General features: G+C 35.5%; 1 pseudogene; it reads right to left on the minus strand.

Moving 5' to 3' along the window:
• Positions 1 to 2513: 2513 nt before the first annotated feature.
• LOC149535297 (glucan endo-1,3-beta-glucosidase-like) lies at positions 2514 to 4296 on the minus strand (annotated as a pseudogene).
• Between the last annotated feature and the right edge of the window lie 5558 nt (positions 4297 to 9854).

A 9854-nucleotide genomic window follows, 5' to 3' on the forward strand; every position in this document is an offset into this window, starting at 1 on the left:
GGCCCTCTTTGGCCATGTAGACCCTTCTCTGCATATTTCTTATGTTCTATTAAAACCTTTAGTGGTTAGTATAGTGTCTCCATAGAATTTTGATCATTGTGTCAACATTATCAATAAGGGGATTTCCCTAATTTATTCCCCTTTGTAATGGTGTTACCAATGATAGTATTACCTATATTTTTGTTAATCAATATTGGAAGGTTTGTGCTTCCTCCCCTTCATAAACTCTTCCTTGATCTGTGGGTGAAATTTTTACTCTCTTGATTTAGGATACTAGTTTTTATGCTAGTTTATTGTAAGTGGTATGTTCTTGACCAACTAGAAGTAGACTATTTGTCTACTCTTTGTTAAGGGTCATTACATGTGTTTTGCTTCTTTTATTATAAAAATTGAAGACAAGAAATAAGGTAAATTTAGGGTAAGGAAGCTTTACAATAAAAATAAATAAATACAAAAAAGGTAAAAGTAAAATAAAAATATGGGATGATTAAAGACAAAGCAGGGTGATTACAACATACACAAAAAATTAAAGGCCACATAAAATGCCCAAGGAAAAAATGTTGTTAGTGTGATGAGAGTGGTTGCAAAGAACTTAATACTTTGTATTGTCCTAAATCCAAAGAAGGAACAAAAATAAGCATGAAAATAAATAATTAATATGATATTATTAGAAAAATTATAGATATAGATGACATAATAAGGCTCAAATAGTCAAAGTCTCAACCAATAATATACGAAGAATTTTTCCCTTTAGACAATTCTTCTCTATGCCATGAATAAATATATCATTATCATGTAACACAATGCTTGCATTATATAGATAATATTGCTACTATGTTTGGTCATGAGTCATGTGTGTGTGTCCTTTTGTAAGGAAGGAGTGCACTATTGAGCCTCTGTGATAAAAGTGTTGTTGTCTATGATTATACAAGTTGGTACACTTGTACCTCTTGATACTCTAAGTTGGATGTTCCATCCCTTAGAGGAGTGCAATATTGGAAAAATAATATTTATACTTTGCTATTTTTAGGCGAGTTAGTGAGATTTTGGATGGATTTAAGAATGCTCCAGATGGGCATGGAACTATTTTTTAGTATTTGGTATCAATCTTTCCCATGATCCCAAGATTTCCTTGGAAGTTGTAGTGTTTCAGCCTTGGAGATAGATTACATGGTAGGTTATATTTTTTAATTAGGTACTCCATGGTGTGGTAAAGTGATTTATGTTATGCCTCTTGGTGAAGTGACAATGGCTAGAAGTTCTTTCCTAGCATGCATTTGTTCCTTGTTAAAGGACTTCATAAGAGTTTGGTATTATTTCTATTGGTGGTTGACCCTTTCAAGTGGTTGTAGAAATTTTTGGTAAGAATTGGAGTGAATTTGTTGGTCTTTTGGAGAAGTCATTTGCTTCTTCTTGTGTTTTATAAGTTTTTTATTTTTGACTTGGTGTGCTTTTTTATATTGACTTGAAACCTTCCAAGACTAATCCTAATCTCTGAGGGGATGATGTAGTAAATCTCTTGTTTATGTTTTGCATTTCATCTTGAAGGATTTAATGTTGATTTTATCACTTGTTAATTGATCATGTTTGGACCAATGAGTGGTCTATGCCCTTGGGTTAATTTGACTTATGTTGTTGATATAGTAGACTAGTTATGCCCCATGTCTAACTTATGAGACTTGTGATGTCTTTTAATAGTTCCATTGAGGTATGTGCTAGTGGTTCCCTACATTTGTATGGTATAACAATGCTATTATGTGAGTAGATTTCAAACATGAAAACTAGATGCATTGTATGATGCATTTGACTACTACACATGGTTTTATCTCCTACATTAGTGTTGACTTATATGTTAGATTATGTTGTTAGCAATATTTTTATTATATATGTATGATGGCTCTTTATGATGGTATCTTCTATACCTTGCATTTAAAATTGTACATTTTGGTTCAAGATTATTGTTATGGGATATCATGTAGTACTATTCCATCTATGTGTCAGAAACTACAATTGGAACAATTGTTATGTTGCCTTGATGTCAAACATTACTGGTAAGAAATTTGCTAATAGTGTAGAGTGTCATATTATCTAATTGATGAAGAGGATTTGAAAAGAGAAAGGAACTACTACATTTAGAATTATTTTTCAATAGTAGGTCATTGTGATTGTGACATCTACTCATCACCCTATCAACAAAACCAAAAATTGGCTCCCATCAGATGGACATCAAACTTGAGTTGTCACAAATTGTGATGGTGAGGGCATTTGTCATAATGGCAATGGCTGACATTGTTATAACTTGGAAGAAGGGAGGGACAAGAGTTCATGTTCACGATGTTGCAATTGTGATAGTATGTCATCATAACGATGATGGTTTAAACTTTTAGTTAGCCATCACAATTGTGATGTGTATGTGATAGAGACATTATACAAGAAAAGGTTATCTATTACATCTTGTCATTATAGTTAAGACATTGTTGCAATAAATGTGTTGTACAAGGGATGACTAGTCTTCAAAATAGACTGTTGTAATTATGACAGTTGGTCAAATTAATTTTTAAAAAATACTTCTTGATATAGTTTTTATTTTAAATCTTTGCATTGGCTACATTTGCACCACCATTAGCATTCCCATCAGAAGGCCAACCACTTTTAGAAACATTAATAGTAATGTTTGAGTGACCTAAGGTTTACATGGCATAAATGAGAGCATCCACACTTGCATCAAATAAATTCTTGTAACCCACTTGATTAGGAGTCTCCTCTTGGAAGAGGGCATAAGGGAGAGGAATGTATTTGGGATCATATGCATAGGCAAAATAGAAATACACATTTGTCATAAAGGGATAATTTTTTTGTGAAAGGAAGTCCACAATGGAGTGCTTGATTGAGGTTATTTTAGGGTTGAAGGTTCCTAAAGGAGGATAAGAATTGTCAAGGGTAGACATGGGTATTATTGTAGATACCTTTATTTGGTTGTGTAAGTTGATGGCTTGGAGTGCATTGTAGATGTTTTTCATGGAAAGGAAGAGGTTGGATCTGTAGGGTGTATCAAGTAGTATCTCATTCCCCACTGAGATGTATTTTATGAGGGTTTTTGGGTATTGGGGCTTAATGTTATTTGTAACCCATTGCCTTGCAGTAACTTGGCTTGATGCAATGTTAGGGAGCTCCTCATTTGGGACTCCCATTGTTACTTGTATGCCTTTTCTTTGCAATGCATTGAGACCCTTTTGATCAATATCATATATTCTCAATTTTACAATTATGTTGAAGGTTTACATGTATGCCACTTCCTCTATAGATGGTAAGTTGTCACCCAACCTTCCATAGCATACTCCTATGGACTCTCCTACTGTTGATGCACCTACAAGAATACATAATAATCAATTAGCTACAAGATTGGATGAGATAGTAGTTGTGGGTGCAAGCTTAGGGAAAGAGTATTCTACCATAGGTGAAGAATAGTTGGGCCCAAGACACTCTCACCATTTGAACCTGGAGGGGGAATCAAACCTAAGACCATGAGGGTGACCCACAACTTCAAGCCTATTAGTTAACTGTAACCTTTGTTGTTGGGTCTTGGAATTATCTTTATTTTTTAATCAAACCTTCATGAATGATATCCAAATGTCTACAACTACATAAACTCCCTTATATGGTACTATAAAGACAAATCAAAAATTTATTAATGCAGTTCAACGCTAACCTATAAAGTTATTAGCATTTCAAATTTTTTTTAAATTATATTAACTCACCATTGTTTTCCCCTTTACCTTTGGGAATGCTTCTTACCAGAGGTAATTGATAACCCTCATGACTAAGTGATCTGGAAATTTAAGAATTATGAATTACAATGGCTAAATTGACATAATAATTGATCATCATTTTGTGAAAAAAAATTGGAATGCTTATTAAAAAAAATAGTCAATCAGGATGTGTCATTCATTATTCATTTCCAACTATCCCAATCTGATAATAAATGATGATATGTAATATAAAATATTTATTTCTATATTTATGATTACTCATGACATAAATAAAAACAAATATGTTTCAAAAACTCAACTATATTTGATTGGAAACTTTAATTGACTAAATCAAACAAACACATATTCATGAAAATCTATAGATATTCACCTTAGAATTAATGTTTATGAAACCAAAGACAAAATTAATCATGCAGAGATCCTCACCATAAAAATCCAAGTCCCTACAAAGGAAGAGTATGAACATCAGAGAAGAAATATTATGGATTGAATTCATGTCCCTGAAATTTACATAACATCTCTTCATCTTGACGATAAATTGTGATTAGAGTAGATGATTCCTTGAATTTAAGGAAGAATCCTTTCTATGTCATACATCAACTCAAAGAGATTATTTATATTGTCGATTTTAGTGCTCTTTATTGTCCTTATATAGTGAATGGCATGGATGGTTTGATAGAATTTTTTGGGGAGAGACTTTGGAGTGTGAAAAGGGACTAGCTACTCAACAATATTCTTGTGATCTATATGTTACACATATGAAGGATGGTGAGATTTAAAACTATGACATTGACTATGTTAACCCATTAAAATTTGTGAAATAATGCACTTATATTATTATTGGTATATGTCCCCTCTTAGAAAATTATGGATTTAAGAGCTCATTATTTTTTATAATTATAATAGAGACACAATATTCACATGAGTTTTATTTAGTTTATTATGACACGATGCTCGTCAAAGTTACCAATCATGTCAGATATAATATTTCAATCCATTGGCTTGTTTTAGTATTGTTGTTATTAATTTATAATTACAAAGGCATTGTAATGGGGTTGAAAAAAGGTTGGAATTGTCATTGCAGGCATGGTATAAGACAACTTAGGATAGCGTGGGTTGATGGGCCTTCTAATGTCACCCAATGCCCAATTCAAACTGGATAGTCTTATACTTACAACCTTACTGTTACTAGACAAAAAGGGAACCTTTTTTGCATTCCCATATACTATGGTTGAGAGCAATAGTATACAGAGCCATTATTATTTTTTCCCAAACCACATGTGCCTTATCCATTCCCAAAAGCCCATATAAAAATTGCATTGATTCTAGGTCATTAAAGGGTTAATCAACAGTTGGGTATTGTATTTGATTTGATATCATAACTAGTCATTTCATATAACAATGGGATTGAGTTATGGTTTCTTGTGGATGCAGGGGAGTGGTGGAATACAGATGTGGAAGCTATTATAAGTGCAACAATGAAGTATGGAGGAGCACCCAATGTATTTGATACTCACACCATCAATGGTAAACCAAGCCCACTAGGAACCTTCACATGCCCTAACAAAGGTAAGAAAGAAATCAGCCTCAAGTGAGGTTTTTTTTTTTCATTAGAATCCTTGGTTTCAGTCATTATATTCATCAAACTTACAAATACTAAATAAGAGTGTTACAAACTCTAAGGATTCTCACAATTCTTTCCAAATAGTTTATGTTATGGATGATGAAATCTTAAAACTGAGAGTTACTACATCCATTGCATTGTAGATACATTTGTGTTTTCAATTGAGTAGGGAAAAACATACCTATAAAGAATAATCAATGTTGTATTGAATGATGAGCTCTTCTTCGATGTGGCAAGACACCACCTTAAATTGGTGGAGGTAGATGCAATGTACACCAAGCCCTTTGAGACCAAATCTGTGGTAATTTCTTTAGGACATAATCTAAGGTAATTGAATTTCCTAAAACTAAAAGATTGACACATTTAGTTGTCATGCAACGATAGGTTAATGTTGAGCTTGACTTGGTTTCAAGAATAGTTTAATATTCTCTACTAATTAGGGTTAACCATGTGAAGGTGGAAGCTCATTTTGCCACACCCTCCTCCCCAACATCTAAATTCCATGTTAACATCTAAAACTCATTCATTCTATTAATAAAATGTAACATTCATGAATTATTACATGATAAAATTCATTAACACATAAGTTTCATTAGAATATTCACATTAACATTAAAATATAAGAACTCAGGGAGCTAAAAGATAGGTGCAATGTAGTGGAGGGCTTCGCCCTTTTCTCAAAGTTCACTCTTAAGGTAACTCATGCAGCTTCCACCACTCTCCAGCTGCTGATTTTAAGGGTAGGATCTCTAGTACTTTTAAATATTGTTATATTGTTACTTATTTTTTTGATGTAATCCATTAGGGGGGTGTGTGTGATTGTCTGTTGGTTTTCGATTAGTTTTGTGTTGGTTGTGCCACCATTTTTGTAAAGGGTCACCCCCTAATTTTGGTTGCTTTTATATAAAAAATATTAAAACATAAGATTCATTAGAACATTCACATGTGTTGGGTGATGTGATGCGCTCGCCTGCCCATAGGTGGTTAATTATGTGGTGTTCCATGTTCACTAACAGTCATGGCTTTTGGTGCAACGGTAAATGGGCCCAACAATTGGTATCAGAGCTTGGTTTTGGCCTGGTCATGGGTTCAAATCTCCCCGGTGCCTTCCCGACCCGTGTAAGCACCTGGTATGCGCGCCGAGGGGGAGATTGTTGGGTGATGCAATGTGCTCCCCTGCCCACAGGTGTAAGGGCAACCCAGCATGCAACCTCATGCTCCTTGCGCGCTCCATTATAGTCCTGTTCATGCGTTTAGCCACTCCATTTTCCTGTGGAGTCCTTGGAACAGTTTTTTGTCTATGAATACCATTAGTGGAGCAATAATCTTCAAATTCATGACTGCAATACTCACCACCATTATCAGATCTAAGACATTTTAATTTCTTACCAGTCTCATTTTCAACCAAGCATTTCCATTTCTTAAAAGTTTGAAATACATTAGATTTCTGTCTAAGGAAATAAACCCATACTTTTCTAGTTGCGTCATCAATAAATGTAACATAATAATGAGAGCCACCAAGGGAAGATACCTGGGCTGGTCCCCATACATCTGTATGCACAAGCTCTAATTTCTCCTTTTTGTTTTCCTTCCCTGTCTTTACAAAACTCACTCTCTTTTGTTTTCCATACACACAACTTTCATAGAAATCCATATTCACATATTTTAGACTTGGTAAAACTTTTCTTGAATGAAGTACTTTCATACCTTTCTCACTCATGTGCCCAAGTCTATTGTGCCACAGCGCTATATCAAAATCTACAGCAGCTATTTGTTCTCCCTGCTCAACTACAGTAATTGTTCCTGAATATTCATTTTTCTCTGAAACAATCAAAGTAGAAGGAACAATATGACCTGTACAAAGATATAAGGTGCCTACTTTCACACCTTTTGCTACTACAAGGGAACCTTTTGAAACCTTCCAATTTTTATCATTAAAAGTAACTACACTGAAATTAAATTTCTACTTAGTTTTGGAACATGTCTTACATCATGTAGTAGCCAATGATTCCCATTCTGCAACTTAATCTTAATTTTTCCCTTTCCAAAAATCTAACAGGGTTCATTATCCCCCAAATAAACAAACCCAAAATCCCCTTGGACATAATCAATGAAATAACCTCTATGAGGTGTAGCATGAAATGAAGCACCAGAATCTAAAACACATGAATCATCAACACTCTCTAAAGATAGAAGCAAAGCATCCTCGTCGGATTTGTTACTTACCACATTTGCCTCCTTGTCTCCATCTGATTTATCTCCTTTAGTTTTTTTTCGATTCCAGCAATCTTTCTTTTTGTGCCCTGGTTTCCCACAGTACCAACAATCATTTGGTCCTCTCGATTGAAACCTCCTCCCCTTTGACTTTCCTTTTGATTTCCCATGATTTCCAGAGTTACTTCCTCTTTCAGTCGTTCTGCCCTTGCTTTGTGCATTTAAAGCACTTCCTGATGTAGATCCACCTGAGAATTTTCTATGAGTTTCCTCACTTAAAATAACACCGATCACATCATCATATTTTAGGGTACTAGATCCAGGAACAAAATTACTCACTTCCCTTACCAAGCCATTCCAGCTTTCAGGCAAAGAACACAAAATCAAGAGAGACCTAATTTCTTCATCAAAATTGATACCCACAGAAGATAATTGACTAGTAATAGTATTAAACTCATTTAAATGATCTGCAACAGATCCACCTTCTGCCATTTTCATATTAAATAAACGCTTCATGAGAAATACCTTATTTGAAGCGGAGGGCTTTTCATACAGTGTTGCTAGGGTTTTCATCAAAGCTTCTGTCGTCTTTGCTTTTGTAATATTAAATGCCACCGATGGTGCCAAGCATAACCAAATGCTTCCGAGTGCCTTTCTATCCAAAAGATCCCATTCAGCCTCTGACATAGTTCCCTGATTCTTGTCTTTTCCTTCCAACGGCTTCCATAAATCCTTCTGATATAAATAGTCTTCCATTTGCATCTTCCATAACTGGAAGTTCTGCCCATTAAACTTGTCAACCCTCAACTTACCCTCATCTGCCATCGCTCCCACTCAATTGTGAGACTCCCACTTAATCGTGAGACTTTCCTACAGAGGATAACTAAAAGACAACCTTGCTCTGATACCACTTGTTAGGATAAACCACAGACAGAAATAAAAAACTACATGCAAATATAACCAATAACAAAAAATAATAGAGCACACAAAAATGAACACAAGGCACCAAGATTTAACGTGGTTCACCCAATCCCTGGGCTATGTCCACCAAATAGCAAGTTTGATCTTATTACAATCCAGTGATTACAACTTGATTACAATATGTAATCCCTTACAGCTCAGTACCGCTGCAAGAACCAATTTCGTATCACACACTATGAAAAAATACCCAACCCTAAGCCCTTTTATACAAGTATTAAACCACTTTAGGGTTATAACATGTCGGCCATATCTCAGCCATAATATGTCGACTACCATGTCGGCTACTGCCCAAAAAAAATTTTCGGGGCGATGCCCCGAACTCCACTATTTATGAAGTATGTACAGTACTTTCCTGATCAGTCACCACAATCTAACCATCTCCCACTTGGGGACTGATCAGGCTCCACACTAAACAACAATCTCCCACTTGGAGACTGATCTTGTAGCAATACCACTACCACATGGGGCTCCCACTGGATCAAACCATCCTAGACTCTATTGTTCTTTTATTCATGTTCAGTCTAAAAGACCAACCGAAGCTGAAGAGGAGTTCAGCTTCTCCCTTGTTACAACCTTTGTCAACATATCTGCTGGATTGTCATTGGTATGTATCTTCTCCAGCTTTAACTGTCGATCCTCCAAAACTGACCGAATGAAATGGTACTGCAACTGTATGTGTTTGGTCTTAGAATGCAGAGCTGAATTCTTAGCAAGATGAATGGCACTCTGACTATCTGTGAAAAAATAATTATCCTTCTGAGGATGTCCCAATTTTTCCAAGAAGAACTAAATCCATATCATCTCTTTGGCTACCTCTGTAGCAGCAACATACTCTGCCTCTGTAGTGGAGAGAGCATTAATCTTCTGTAACCTAGAAACCCAGCTCATGGCTGCCCCACCAATAGTAAAGACATAACCTGTAGTACTCCGCCTGGTATCAATATCCCCAGCCAAATCTAAGTCAACATAGTCCTGTAAATCAGTAGTATATCCCCCAAAGTGTAAACACTTATTGGATGTTCCCCTCAAATATCTGAGAATCCACTTGACAACATTCCAATGCTCAAATCCTGGATGACTCATATACCTGCTAACGACTCCCACTGCATGTGATATATCTAGCCTAGTGCATACCATAGCATACATCAAACTTCCTACAGCTAAAGCATAGAGTACCTTGGACATCTTATCCTCCTCTTCTTGTGTCTTGGGACACATCTCTTTAGTCAATTTCAAATGACCAGGTAAAGGTGTGCTGACAGCTT

The sequence above is a fragment of the Cupressus sempervirens genome, chromosome 10 (genome assembly GCF_028749045.1).
Source record: "Cupressus sempervirens isolate cs-2001-9-10 chromosome 10, ASM2874904v1, whole genome shotgun sequence".
NCBI classification, from domain to species: Eukaryota; Viridiplantae; Streptophyta; class Pinopsida; order Cupressales; family Cupressaceae; genus Cupressus; species Cupressus sempervirens.